The sequence below is a fragment of the Cricetulus griseus genome, chromosome 4 (genome assembly GCF_003668045.3).
Source record: "Cricetulus griseus strain 17A/GY chromosome 4, alternate assembly CriGri-PICRH-1.0, whole genome shotgun sequence".
In the NCBI taxonomy this organism is placed as follows: domain Eukaryota; kingdom Metazoa; phylum Chordata; class Mammalia; order Rodentia; family Cricetidae; genus Cricetulus; species Cricetulus griseus.
Genome location: NC_048597.1, coordinates 113,803,666 through 113,819,420, shown reverse-complemented (window position 1 = coordinate 113,819,420; position 15,755 = coordinate 113,803,666). Strand labels below are relative to the sequence as shown.

Sequence of the window (15,755 nt, the reverse complement as noted above, 5' to 3'; positions counted from 1 at the left end):
GTTCATACTGGCTGCCTATTGAGTTGAAAGCCAGTGAGAGCTACATGAAACCCTGTCTCAAAAAGAAAAGTAGGGGAAACTAGAGAGATGGCGCAGCAATTAAGAGCACTTGCAGAGGACAGGGGTTCGGTTCCTGGCATGCACATAGCAGTTCATATGTAACTCTGATTCCAGGGAATTAGACTTCCTTTGCTAGCCTTCACCAGCACCACACACACACACACACACACACACACACACACACACACACACACACGGTGCACATACACACAAGCAGGCAAAACACTCATACATATAAAATATAAATAAATAAATCTTTTAAAGATTATCATTTTAGGGACTAGAGAGATGGTTCAGTGATCAAGAGAACATACTGCTCTTACAGAGGGCCCAAGTTCAGCTCCCAGGCAGCCCATAGTGGCCTATCAGGGGATCTGACACCTCTGGCATCCATGAGCACCTGCACTCATGTGCACATACCCACAAACAGACACATACAAATACACAAATTTTAAAAAATAAAATATTTTAAAAATTATCATTTAAAAAATAATAAAAAAGAAAGGGAAACTGAGGCTTAGAGAAAGTTATGGCGACTGTCTTGTCTACACTGACCATGGCAAGGGGCAACAGAACCCGAGTCTAGAACTTTCTGACTAAGAAAGAGAAGGAGCGGACAGGCAAGTAAGACTCTGGGCTCCCAGCTGTGATCAGACTCTAACTCTTTCTCCATCTCCAGGCGCAGGTCTTCTGGGGGCATTTGGAGCAGGTGAGTCCAAAAGACAACAAACGCAGAGGGTAGCAAGTGATGAGGGTAAACTGGATAAGCTGTTGGTAGAGAGAGGTAACAGTAGAGACTAGGCCAGCCCCCAAGTTTCACCCCATTCTTTCTTACTTCCTGTCCAGTCTTGTCCTCTCAGCCCCTCCATTGGACAGGAAAGATCTGAGAGCTAGCTTGACAAGAGATGTTAACAAAATTGGGGGGAGTCTGGGAGGTGAGACCAGAAAATGATTGATCCAGGAAACCCCAGTCTCTGCCCACTCTACCATACCATACTACAGGCCCATCTTATAGATATCTGTAATATAGACATATATATGTATATCACAATATATATATATATATATATATATATATTGTGATACTGGAGATGGAACCAGGACTTTTACATATGCCTGGCAATCGCTACTTAGTCAGAAGAAAGATGCAATCCAGTGAGAGCCAGGTAGACCCCCTCCTCAGGGCTCAGCAGACTCTATGCTTTGGGAGGTCCCTTAGAGAACTTTGCCCTACAACTCTCGACCCCACAACCAGAGCTGGTGCTGGCAAGAGAGATTTTTCCCATAATTGGAAACAAACCTGCCAAGGCAGACCTCCAAAACTCCAACCTAACTGGGCCCATCGGTCAAGGCCAAGGCCATGGAATGTCTCCTGGAGGAGGAGAAGGAATGATCGGGCCCAGATGTGGAAAAGAGAGAGCCAGAGGGACCCATTTGGCTTTTCATGGATCTTAGCAAGGAGGATTCTAGATGGAAGGATGGCTATGTGTTGTACAGAAAGGACTCCCAGGATGTGGGATGTGGCGCAGTTTATATAGCCCTAACCTAGGGTGCATAGAGTCCTGAGTTCCAGCACCAGTACCACATAACCAGGGCTTTCTGGTAACTTCCTAAAATCCCAGCATTTGGGAGGTAGAGGCAGGAGGATTAGAAGTTCAAGGTCATCCTCAGATACATAGTCAGTTTGAGCCAAGCCTGGGCTACATGAGACCCTGCCTCAAAACAAAAAAAAGCAGGAAAACAAAAACAAAAAAGTGGGAGGAGGCACATTTACAGATGCAGGGTGAGGGGAGGGGGCTGTGTCAGGACATACCATCACGAAAGCAGAGAAGATGCCTGTGTTGACAGCTACCAAGGGGAGCAAGGCTGGCCTGGAAAGGATGAGGGATGGCCTGGGAGGGACGTCATCCTAGGAGGTGCACAGGCTAATCACACTTGTTGGAGACAAACATGTCAGCGCCACCCATAGCATTTGACCACCATCTGATGGTTGCAGACTCATCAGGACCATATGCCCTCCACTACCACAGTACTAAAGATACAGGGACCAGCCTAGACACCCACGCCCACCCCATTCCATGAGGACAGCCATCTTGCATGGAGCCCAGGTGTGAAACCCATGCCCTTGACTTCTCTTCCTCTCTCCTCTTCACAGGTCCTGGAGGACTTGCAGGTGCTGGCCCTGGGGCAGGTTAGTGTGAACACCTGAAAAAGATGCCAGACTATCACTCCAGCCCAGGGCCCCGCCTGGGGTAAATAAGTTAGGGCACAGAGTAGGAGCCAGGCGTTGATGAGAACATGGATGAAGAATGACACCAATGTCACCTGTTCCAAGAAGCTACCCAGGGGGACAGTTGTGATACAGAGATGAAACTGGAGAGGCATCTTCTGGGGTCCCAGGGGTAGATCTGCCCACCAGAAAAGGCATATGAGCAATCTGGGGACCAGGAATGGTGTGGCACATGGCTAGAATACCAGCCCTTGGGAGACTAAGGCATAATGATATGAGGTTCAAGGCCAGCCTGAGCTATATAGCAAGTCCCAGGCCAGCCTGGCTATATAGACCCTGTCTCTAAAAGCAAAATATTGAGGCTGGGCATGGTAGCAGACACATTTAATCTCAGCACTCAGGAGGCAGAGGCAGGAAGATCTCTGTGAGTTCAAGGCCAGCCTGGTCTGCATAAAAAGTTCCAATTCGGCTAGATGCATATATATATGGAGAGAGACTGGGCTTGCTTGCTCTGGCTTCCATCTCCAGCACTGTATAAGCCAGATGTGGTGAAGTACCTGTGAACCCAAGCCCTTGGGAAGCAGAGGATCAAAGAGTTCAAGGTTATCCCCAGCTACATAGTGATTTCCAGGCCAGCCTGGACTACATACATAGCCAGACTTTGTCTCAAGAACTAAAGGATTCACACAGCTTTGTGAGGCTGAGCATAGGAACCCTCTAACACAGTGGTTCTCAATCTTCCTAATGCTGTGGCCCTTTTATACAGTTCCTCATATATAGTGACCCCCAACCATATTATTTTCATTGCTACTTCATAACTGTAATTTTGCTACTTATGAATCGCAATGTAAAAGTCGTGTTTTCCAATGGTCTTGGGAAATCCCTATGAAAGGGTCATTCCACCCCAAAAGGGTCACAGCCCATTGCTCTAACACATGCTCCCATCCTGGTGAGCAGGGGCCACCATGTGACACTGAACTCCTTCAGAGGACATAGGATCTTGAACACTCTTCCTGAGTGAAAGGGTCCAGGCTGGGCTGAGGTTCGGTGACTCCCACTGAGCATGGCAGTTTGGGACTTCAGTTATGCTCTCTCCACAGGTCTGGGAGCCTTTCCTGCAGGTGCCTACCCAGGGGCAGGAGCTCTGGTGCCTGGAGGAGCAGCAGGGGCTGCTGCTGCTTATAAAGCTGCTGCCAAAGCTGGTGAGTGACATGTTTTAGGGAGAGTTCCATCAGCCCCTTGGCTTTCCCAGACCCTGAAATTCTCAGAGAACTCTCCCTCATCCAGACCTAGGAGATAGAATTGAGGGGTGGGGCGGGGGGCTCTTCCTCCCCTGAGGAGATGATATGGGCAGCTAGTTGTACCCAGCCTTGAAGTAGCTTGGTGACAGAACGAGACCTTAAGGCACAGTCCCTGTCTGACCCCTGAACTCTCCTGCTTCTGGCTATGCAGGGGCTGGGCTTGGTGGAATTGGAGGCGTCCCTGGTGGTGTTGGAGTTGGTGGCGTCCCTGGTGGTGTTGGAGTTGGTGGCGTCCCTGGTGGTGTTGGTGTTGGTGGCATCCCTGGTGGTGTTGGAGTTGGCGGTGTCCCTGGTGGCTTAGGAGTATCAACAGGTATGGTGGCTGGACTTGAGTGATGCAAGGTGGTGCCTGCAGGCCTGAGTGGAATCAGCTCTGCAATCCCTTCCATTCAGGTGCTGTGGTGCCCCAAGTCGGAGCTGGAGTTGGAGCTGGAGGAAAGCCTGGAAAAGTTCCTGGTCAGTGCAGAATCTATGGGTGGGGGGGCGGGGATGAAGGTTAGATGTTAGATTGAGGTCAGAGGTCTAGGAGTCTGCAGAGGTCAGAGCCCTCCCCACCTCCAACACACTAGAGGATGAAGGGAACCGTATCTGCCGGATTCAAAGCAGACAGACCTGTTCGAGCAATGGGGCTGAATGACTTGAGCCTGGCTTCTAAAAATCTCTATGATCTTGGAGCAAAAACAGACCTCACAGATGGGCTCTGGATCACAGATAGGGAAACTGAGGTTTTAAATGTTGAGTCAGAACAGAAGGGCCCACAGCTGTTCCCGGTAGAGCTGGAGGGGAGCCCAGCAGCCTGCGGCACCCCCATCTGGTGCTCATTTGGCCCCATGCTCTTTAGGAAGTGACTTCAGGTTAAATAAAAGGCGAACATCTGGAAGCCTTTAGACTTGAGGTGGGCTGGCTGGGCTGCGTAAACAGGCTGTGGGCTCCGAAGACAGTTAAATCAGTGCTCCAAAGGATGTGCCGGCTCTCTGCCATGGAGCAGAGAGGGCTGTGGTCATGCTATGTCTGTCCCTAGCTTCCCCAGCAGGCACACTGACTTGCAAGTCCAAGACCACTTGCTGCTATCTGGTGGGATGACAGAACCTCTGCTAAAGTTTCTTGTTCCTTTGCCTCCAGGTGTTGGTCTTCCAGGTGTATATCCAGGTGGAGTGCTCCCAGGCACAGGTGAGAGCAAGAGGGATGGGCTGGGGCTTAGCTCAGTTGATACAGTGTTTACTTAGGATGGGTTCCATCCCCAGCATCACATAAGCCAGGTGTGGGGGTTCATGCATTTAATCCCAGCCCTTTGAAGGCAGAGGCATAAGGATCTTATGTTTGAGGCCAGCTTGGGCTACATAATGTGACTCTATTTCAAAAAACAAAAAGTGGAGCTAAAGAGGTAGCTCAATGATTAAAGGTACAGGCTCTCTTCCAAAGGACCCTGGGTTCAATTCCCAGCACCAGATGGCCTCTGACAACTGTCTGAGACTCTTCTGTTCTCCAAGGGCACAGGCATGCATGCGGTATGCAGACATACACCCAGGCAAAATACCATACACACAAAATAAAGATAATTTTTTAAAAGAGTAGGTTGAGGATGATTCGGTGGATACAGTGCTTGCGTAGCATACTCGAAGCCCTGGGTTCCATCCCCAGCACTTCATAAACCATTTATGGTGATGTGCTCCTATAATGCCAGCATGTGGGAGGTAGGGACAGAAGGATCCTAAGTTCAAGGTCATCCCTGGCCACATAACAAGTTTTAGACCAGCCTGAACTACATAAGACTCTATCAGAAAGAAAGGGGAAAAAAAAGGAAAAATAGAGAGAGGGAAAGAAAGAAAAAAAGAAAGGAAGGAAGAAAGAAAAAAAAGGAAGAAAGAAAATTAGTTGGGAATGTAGCCTCTGGTTCCCCCTCCTCTTGAAGCTAAGACCAGCTGAGGCCAGTAGCTGCTTCCCTAAGTGTCCAAGTTCAACTTAATGAACATTAGGTCCTTGGCAACAAAGGTCAGCTTCCCCAGCCCCACCCAATCCCTCACCCCAGGCCAACATCTTCATCACAGCCTTAAAACCATCCCCAGAGGACAGATGGAGTCCCTAGTGTAGCCAGCTTTTTCCCAAAAGCCCTGAGTCATTGGCACGCCCAGGAAGTCTGCCCTACAGGAGACCCCTAAGAACTGTCCCTCACTTCTTTCCCTGCCAGGACCTACCTCCCCACCAGCAAGGCCTCCTGAAATCCCCCAAAAGCCCAGATTCAGGGATTTGCTGACAGAGCACCCCTTCCTTCCTGGTTGAGGCAGCCAAGCCCCAGGGGAGGCAGGAGAGGCGGGAGAGTTCTGCAGATTCCAATCCATTGAGAGGTAGCCACTATGAGGCACATCACACTGGCTGGGCCTCTATGCTTTCTCCCATCCAAGTATTAACTCACCCCCATCCTGCTTAGTTAGCTTCTTCGATCAGACACATTCAAAATATGTGGCTATAGATTTCTGTGCCTTTTCTCCTGGATCTATAATTTACAGTTGAGGTCCACAGAGGCTGAGATTGAACTCAGTTGATCTGGGATTAAAAGTCAGATCTTCCAGCCAGGACTAGTGGCACATGCATGCTACCTCAACCATTTGGAAGGCTGAGATAGGTGAATCAGAAATTCAAGTCTAGCCCAGGTAACAGCCAGCCTCTGTCTCAAAAGGTAAGAAGAGCATTGGGGGTGTGGCTCATTGGTAGAGCACCTGCCTAGAATACCCCAGTGAGGGGTTGATGCATGTTTGTGACCCTAAATTCAATTCACAACACCACTAAAAAATAATAAATAAATACATAAATAAAATCCTCTGAGCTAGAGCCACCTAGGGGAAGAAAGTCCACACAAAGTGGTACTTACTTTCCTTGCCCTGTGTGTGAGTCATGTCTGTGATCGGCCATCAGTACTGAGATAGACTGGTTAATAGTCAGAAGGTGGGCATGGATTGCCAAGCAGAGTTTCCTTCCCTCACTGTCACCCATGTCTTTGCTGCTCAGGAGCTCGGTTCCCAGGTGTGGGGGTGCTCCCTGGAGTTCCCACTGGCACAGGAGTCAAGGCTAAGGTTCCAGGTATGTATCGCCAGCTGTGCTGGGGCCAGGGTAGGATCCTCTGTCAGCTTGCAGGCTGAGCTGGCCTTGGGTGTAAGGGATACCTTGAGATTCTAGGCTTATCTGGGGACTTCTGTGGGAACAGGGAGTTACTTCTTATGTCCCAGCCCTGCTTCTGCTGGCTAGGAAGGGCAGAATGCTGTTCAGAAACCCTGAAGAGTAACCCTGGCCTAATGGCATAGGTCTATAATCCCAAGCAACTCAGGAGGCTGAGGCAGGAGGCTTGAAAGTTCAAGGCCAGCCTGGGCAGTTTAGTTTACCACTGTTTCAAATTAAAAGTAAATAGAGCGCTGAGGGGTATGGCTCAGTAGTAGAGCACTTGCTTAGAAATCCCTAGTAAGCCAGGCAGTGGTAGTATATGCCTTTAATCTTAGCACTTAGGAGGCAGAGGCAGGTGGGTCTCCAAGTTTCAGGACAGCCTGAGCTACTCAGAGAAACCCTGTCTCAAAAAACAAAAACAAAACAAACAAACAAAAAACTACTGAATGAATGGGAGCAGGATGAGCCTTAGGGGTGGAGCTCTTGCCTAGACTCCCCTAGGGAGGGGCTGGGAGTGTGGACCAGTGGCAGTTCTTTGTCTTTGCAGGTGGAGGTGGTGCTTTTGCTGGAATCCCAGGTGAGTTGAAGCTGCTCTCCCTAGGTGAGCTAGACTCCCAGAAACCTAGCCATCCTGCCCATCTCTCTCATATCTCTTAGCTGCCTTGGTGGAGTGTTTATCACACAAGTATGAGGACCTAAGATCAATCCCCATATTCCACGTTCTAAAAATTAAAAAACAAAACAAAACAAAACAAAAGCCAGGCTTCTACCAAAGTGTCATCAGTTCCAGGCCATGATCGCCTAACCCAGTGGTTCTCAACCTGTAGGTCACGACCCCTTTCGGGATTGAATGACCCTTTCACAATGATCACTTATCAGATATCCAGCATATCAGATATTTACATTATGATTTATAACCGCAGCAAAATGACAGTTATGGAGTAGCAATGAAAATAATTTTATGGTTGGGGTTACCACAGCATGAGGAATGGAACTAAAGTGGTCCCAACATTAGGAAGGTTGAGAACCATTGCTCTAACCCAAAGTCCATCAGTGTGAATCCAAAATGCACGAAATACCCGAAGTGCCCTAAGGTCAGCACAGATGAGTGTAGGAGTGTGTCTCTCCACTCCTGCCAGTCATTAGCTTATTTCTGGGGAGCACTTCCCTGACCCATGATGAAGGGACAATGAGGCCTGCTAGGCAGGACAGTTTCAGAGTACCATAGGGAATGAATTCACTCCATCTGGAAAGAGTAGGCTGACAGCCAGGATCATGAAAAGAAACTGCCACCATGAGGCCTGGGACTGATGTACCCTCTCTATTCTTGCAGGAGTTGGGCCCTTTGGGGGACAGCAGCCTGGTGTCCCACTGGGTTACCCCATCAAAGCGCCAAAGCTGCCAGGTAAGCCAGAGTTGGGTTTCAAGATGCTTGATCAGGATGGAGGGAGGTGGTCCAGTGGGTAAGCACTCGCTTCACAAGTGTGAAAACCTGAGTTCGAATCCTCAGAGCCCACATGCAGCTGGCTGCAGTAGCATGTACCTGTAATCCTAGTGCTTCCATGATGAGATGGGGCACAGAGACAGGAGAATCTCTGAAAGCTCATGGGCCAGCTAGCCTGGTGTACACAGCAGCAAACAACAAGGGACCCTTCCTCAATTAAATGGAAGGTGAGGGCTGATACCTGAGGTTGTCATCTGAACTCCATTTGCACACAGTGGTATCCATGACTACATACACACACAAACATGTACACATGTATATACATACACACACAGTAGTGTCTGTACATATACATACACACAAACATGTACACACATAGTAGTATATATGCCTACATACACACAGTGGTATCCATACATACACACACACAAATATGTACAATGTATATACATACACACACAGTAGTGTTTATGCATATACACACACAAATATGTACACACACACATATATATACATACATACACACACAGAGTGGTATCCATGCTTACACACATATACAAACATGTATACACACACATATATGTATATATATGGGGATATATATACACACAAATATGTACACACATATAAACACATGAACACATGAACATGAAAACACACAATGATATCCATTCATACACACAAACAAACATGTGCACATGTATGTACATAAACACACCAAGTGGTATCCATGCACACACACACACACAAACACACACACGTATAAACATATGCAAACATACACTACAATAATAATAATAACATTATTGACAGGCAGTGGTGGTGCACACCTTTAATCCCAGCGCTCGGGAGGCAGAGGCAGGTAGATCTCTGTGAGTTCGAGACCAGCCTGGTCTACAAGAGCTAGTTCCAGGACAGTCTCCAAAGCCACAGAGAAACCCTGTCTTGAAAAACCAAAATAATAATAATAATAATAATAATAATAATAATAATAATAATAATAACATTATTATGGTTTTCTGAGCCTCCTGCTATGAAATCAGCCTTACACACTGGGATGAGCATCACTATTTATAGGGTAGGAAGACAGTTCACTTAGTAAAAAGTTGGCTGCACAAGTACCTGAGGTCAGGGCTACTAGTGAGTTGCACAATAAGTTGGAAGTGGCCTGGGCTACAGAATGGGACCTTACCTCAAAACAAAGCAAAAAAAAAAAAAAAACCAAGAGAGAAAGAATGGGAAAAAGAAAGGAAAACTCACCTTAAGTAGCATTGTAGTCACTGTGTCTGACTCTCCACTCTGGTGTCGCTCTGTCACCCATACCATAGCATCAGTCCTGACAAGGGGAGCAGGCCCACAGGTAGGCACTCAGATCACAGGGACCATCTTGGGACTTAGGTTTGGAGACGAGTGGCTGTCCTCTCCCTGCTCTATCTGATAGACTTTATTAACAACTGATGACCCTCAAGAGGGTATTATGACACCTGTGGAGAGTTGTTTATCCATTCAGAAAGATGGGAGGCAAGCAAGGTGTCTCTACCCATCCATCCATCCATCCATCCATCACCCCTCCCCACTCACTCCCCAGCATCTAGTCCTCCTGCTCTCCATCCATCACCCCTCCCCACTCCCTCCTCAGCATCTGGTCCTCCTGCTCTCCATCCATCCATCCATCACTCTTTCCCTTTATCCATTTACCTCTCCCTCCACTCATCCATCCATCACTCCTTCTCTCCATCCATTCCTCTCCATTCACTTCTTCCTTCTACTCATTTCTTTCTCCATTATCTTGCCTTTCTTCTACCTATTCCTCCTCTCCTGCATTAGACATTCCTCTCTCCATCCACCCATATACCCTACCTACCCCTTCCTCCCACCCCTTTGCCTCCCCTAACTATCCATCCAAGCACTAATCCTTCTCTCCATCCATCCCTTGCTCTGTCCATAGGTGGCTATGGACTGCCCTATACCAACGGGAAGTTGCCCTATGGTAAGTAAGTCCTCATGGATTTGTAGAGCTCTGACCCTTTCCAGCTCTATGAGCCTGACAAGTGTACTGAGGCCCCAGCCATGGGCCAAGACAGCACCCAGCTAGAATGGTGTAGAGGCAAAGTGCTAGAATAAAAATTCTCAAAGAACAAAGTCTGACACTGGGGACTTGGCCTAGCATTCAGTCCTGGCCCTCTCTCTTATCACAATACCTTTGAGCGGCATTTTTCCTTCTCTAAGCCTCACTGTCTTTGTCTGTAAAATGGGATGGCATCCCCTATGTGTACTTGTATCTGTGTACACTTTTGTTGGAAGTGACCAGGGAGCCCCCAGATGAGTGGGACAGCAGAGGGCAGAGTGTCAGGGTTTGTGTGACAGACAACCAAGCATCTTCTTCACAGGAGTGGCTGGTGCAGGGGGCAAAGCTGGCTACCCAACAGGAACAGGTAAGGGGCCGGGGGAAATCTCACCTGCTTCCAGCCAAAGAGACACTAATGCCCCCAGATCCAGGGACTATCCAAAACACAAGCTTACCCATCCTGCATGAAGACCTTGGTCAAAGCCTACACTCTGATCTGGGTTGGGGCAGCTCCCTGGCCTTTACTGGCTTATGAAGCCCCCAGATACGTCTGGGTATCTGTGGGGCTGGGAACATGGGACTCTGGAGATGCCTGGACACCATCACCATGTTTAGTGTCACCTCATCTCCCCTCTTCCAGGGGTTGGATCTCAGGCAGCAGCAGCGGCAGCTAAAGCAGCGAAGTATGGTGAGTACTCTGGAGACCCTTGCTGGCCTCCGGGCCCCCAACTCCCCTTTCCTGTGGTGGTTAGAAGAATAATAATCCAGATAATTTCTGTGTCCCCCGTTTTTGTTTTGTCAAGACAGGGTTTCTCTGTATAACAACCCTGGCTGTCCTGGAACTCCCTCTGTAGACCAGGCTGGCCTCGAACTCGGAGATCCACCTGCCTCTGCTTCCCATGTGCTGGGATTAAAGGCGTGCGCCACCACCACTTGGCTCTTATCCCCTTTTTCAAATGACTCTACCTCCCCCTTGGCTCTACCTCCCCCTTCCTTCCGTTCATCTATCTACCTATCCCTCCATATCTCCCTCCCTTCCTTCATCCATCTATACCCTATCATCCATCAACCCCTCTATTCCTCAATCACTCTTCTCCACCAATTCATCCCTCTTTCTCTCTATCCATCATTCCAAAGCTGTCTCTCTCCCTTACCCCACCCTCCATCCATCCATCCCTTCACCTCCCCTTCCCTCACTCTATCCATTATCGTCCCTCCTTCAGGCCATCCATCCATCCATCTTTTCTTCTCTTTCTTTTCCCTCCATCCATCTCCTATTCATCTGTCTATACTACCCAACTTCCTCCCACACCTATCCCCTCCCTAACTACACACACACACACACACACACACACACACACACACGCGCGCGCACACAAGCACGCGCGCGCGCACACACACATACACACACGCGCGCGCGCGCACGCACACAAGCGCACGCGCACACACACACACACAAGCACGCACACACACACACAAGCACGCGCGCGCGCGCACACACACATACACACACGCGCGCGCGCGCGCACGCACACACACACTCGCGCGCACACACACACACACACACACACACACTCGCGCGCACACGCACACAAGCGCACACGCACACACACACACTCGCGCGCGCGCACACACACACACACACTCGCGCGCACACACACACACACACACACACACACTCGCGCGCACACGCACACAAGCGCACACGCACACACACACACTCGCGTGCGCGCGCACACGCGCACACACACACACACTCGTACGCACACAAGCGCACGCGCACACACACACACGCACACACGCACACACGCCCATCCCTCCATGCAGTCATCTCCCACACCCCACTCTCCATCCTTTACCCTTCCATCCACACTTCCATCTATGCTTCCTTCTGTCCCTCCCTGATCCTTCCTCTCTCCATCCCTACATCCTTCCTTTCCTTCGTCCATCACCCCTTTCTCCCTCCACCCACCTATCTCAGGGGATGTGGACACAGTCCCTCGAGCCGTTATTTCTCCATGTGGAAAATGAGAGAAGCCTCTTGGAGAATGTGACCTGTCATTCAAGAACCTTAGCGTATAGGTGGAATTTTCCCTGTGGGTCAGACAGAAAGAACCAGGTGTGAGGACTCGGCATTTAAGAGGGGGTGACAAGAAGATTGGAAGTTTGAGGCATTCCTTTGCTACATAGCAAGTTTGAGGCTATCCTGAACTACATGAGGCCCTTCTCAAAACAAACAAAAAAAAAAAAGAGGAAGGAGGCACCCAAGCATAAAGGATGAGTGCTATGGTGATAGAGAGAAACACGGGCAGTACCTGTGTAAGAATTTTTTTTAATGTTATACATCCATTTCACATACACTACAAAAGTGTAACCCCTCCCCAAGCCCGCAGTCCTGTGAACAGCCGAGCTGTGGATATGGTGTGCTGGGGGTGTGCTGTGGTGGTTCCATGTCCTTGCTGTAGACAGAGTGGGCATCTTCTCCCCTCTTCAGATAGAGGCCAGCTCACTAGGAACAAAGTCCTCTCCCCCGTCCCCATCCCAGGAGGCCTTCTTGTTTCTAGGTCAGTAGAGGACAGAAGACCCTAACGTCTGGTGGGCAGACGTTAGAAGAAGAACTGATCCTGCCCCATAGAGGCCCCCCAGGCAATTCTCCAGGCACAGAGGCCCCTTGGCAGATCAGGCTTGGTGGGAATAGCTGGGAGCTGGGAGCTGGAGAGCCTGGAGAAAGGGACTGCCAGAGCCAGGCAGCCAGACACTTGGATTCTGAACTTGGCTGAGTCTTCGGAACACAGGGAAAGGAAGCCTTCAGCATTCCTTTGGGGGCCCCTCTGGCCTAAGGAACGGAGCTTGTGGTTTGTCAGTATGTAGCAGTGATTAGAAAGGGATTTGTCTGTGAACATCGGACTCGCTTAATAAGTGTGTTGAAACGGACACTTTGGGGGCAAACCCAAGAACTCTGGGGTAGGAACCTTCCCAAGCAAGCTCATCTGGAGATGCTGAGGCTTGGTCCTGGGTGAGAGGATGGTGGATAAAAACCCAGCATCCCTCCAGGAGGCTGTGGCAGCTGGGCTGCCTAGTTGAGACTGTCTCACAAAACAGTAGGCAGTAAGGGCCATGGGGAGATAACCCAGTTGGTACAGTGCTTGCTACACAAGCATGTGGTCCTGAGTCCCATGGCACATAATCCACATTAAAAAGGCAGGTGAGGTGGCACATATTTGTAATCGCAGCACTGGAGTGGTAGAGACAGGTGGATACCTGGGACTCACTGGCCTGCCAGGCTAGCTGGCACAGTCCAAGGAAAAGTGAGAGATCCTGTCTCAGAAATCAAGGTGGGGGCTGGGGAGATGGCACCCTAGTTAAAGTGCATGCTTTGCAAGCATAAGGACCAGAGTTTGGATCCCCCAGAAATCCACGTAGATGCCAGATCAATGGCTCACCTGTAATTCCAACCTTGGAAGGCAGAAATGGGGCATTCCTCAGAGTCAAGCTAGCTAGTAAGACTAGTCACACTGAATGGGAGAGCCTGCCTCAATGAATAAAATGACAGGACATCAAGAATGATTCCCCAACATCAACCTTGGGCCTCCACATACATGCACAGACAGATGCATGAATACTCACAAGCAAGCACTCCCACATGCATGGAGAAACATGCATGTATACATACCTGTACATGTATGTGAAAAGGGGAAAAAGAAAAAAGTTCCTGAGGCAATGTACTCAAGATTAACCTCTGGCCTTGGCATTCATGTATGTGCACAAGTACACTCATGCACACACACACACACACACACACACACACACACACACACACACAGTATGCTGGCACCCCTGGAGCCTTCCTGTCTGGCCTCAGAAGAAGCTCTGGGAGCCACATGGTGCCATCCCTGTCCCAGCAGGTGCTGGAGGAGCTGGAGTTCTCCCTGGTGTTGGAGGGGGTGGCATTCCTGGCGGTGCTGGTGCAATTCCTGGGATTGGAGGTATTGCAGGTAATGCTTTTCCCAGCTAGGGGGTGGAGGTATCCTTGAGGGGCCATCAGGGCAGAACCTCACTCTCTGTGCCTGTCTCTCCAGGTGCTGGGACTCCTGCAGCGGCTGCTGCGGCAAAGGCTGCTGCTAAGGCTGCTAAGTATGGTGAGTGTCCCCCAGAAGTGGCAGGTTGGGGCTCTGCATGAACACTGGAGATCCATGAGAGGAGTAGAATTTGCCTCTGATCACCTAGGGACACTCTTACTTTCCCCAAAGGAAGGCTTTCTCCCATCCTGGTCACTCTACCTGGAAGGCAGCTCTTGCTCTACATGAACTCCCCGGTGAGGGGCTGGAATGTGGCTCAGTGGTAGAGCACCTGCCTAGAATCCCCCAGTGAGGGGCTGGGGTGTGACTCAGTGTTAGAGCCCCTGCCTAGAATTCCCCAGTGAGGGGCTGGGGTGTGGCTCAGTGGTAGAGCACCTGCCTAGAATTCCCCAGTGAGGGCTGGGGTGTGGCTCAATGATAGAGTACTAGCATGTGCAAAGTCCTGGTTTCAATTCCCAGTACTGCAAAATAAAACATGATAACAAAAGAATAAAAACAAACAAACAAAAAACACAGCCTAGGTGCCTACAGTAGATGTTTTAATTTTGCTTTGGAATTGATAATGTTCTTCCCAGCTACATATCCAAACTAGAGGTCTCTCTGGGCTCCATCTTGGTCCATTCCCTGCTCTCTGATGAGTTGGATCCTTGTAGAGGAATCACCAACCCATCTGCACATGATCCTGCACTCAGGACAGACTGTGGTCTCCAAAGATGACCTATCATCTGCCCTAGGAGGCCTGCAGAGGTCCCCACAAGGCTCAGTCTGAGACAGTTCTCTTTCCATCTACAGGAGCTGCTGGAGGCTTAGTACCTGGTGGACCAGGAATTAGGGTCCCAGGTGTTGGAATCCCAGGTGTTGGGATCCCAGGTATTGGTGGTATTCCAGGTGCTGGTGGTATTCCAGGTGTTGGTGGCATCCCAGGTGTTGGGGGCCCTGGTATTGGAGGCCCAGGCATTGTGGGTGGACCAGGTAAGTTGGGCTCTGTGCTTGTGTGTGTGTGTGTGTGTGTGTGTGTGAGAGAGAGAGAGAGAGAGAGAGAGAGAGAGAGAGAGAGAGAGAGAGAGAGGGAGAGAGAGAGAGAAATATAGAGTATTGCCAAGATTTTGGATGCTCCCTAAGTCTTCTTATTCCTTCATCTATACATACTCTTGACCAAGTCTAATCCCCTCCTGTTTGGACTATAACAACTTCCAACAACAGCAGCATCTACAAATTCCCTCCTAATTGACAGCATGCTGCTGGGGCAGGAACCATGCCTTTCATTAATATGCCCCCACCCTTAGCTCAGTAGATACTCAGTAAATGGTAGATAGATGAGTAAGTGGATAGATCAGCAAATGGTCAAGTGGGTGGCCATAGAAGTGGTCATAGAGATGAGCAGTTAAACTGATCAATGAGAGAGTGAGAAGAGGCT

General features: G+C 49.5%; 1 non-coding gene across 1 annotated transcript; it reads left to right on the top strand.

Moving 5' to 3' along the window:
* The first annotated feature begins 8,080 nt into the window (after window positions 1-8,080).
* Window positions 8,081-10,627, top strand: LOC113839293. The gene is made up of 3 exons (XR_004769999.1): window positions 8,081-8,152; window positions 10,140-10,181; window positions 10,582-10,627. It is a non-coding gene; the product is annotated as an uncharacterized LOC113839293 (transcript).
* Window positions 10,628-15,755: the final 5,128 nt, after the last annotated feature.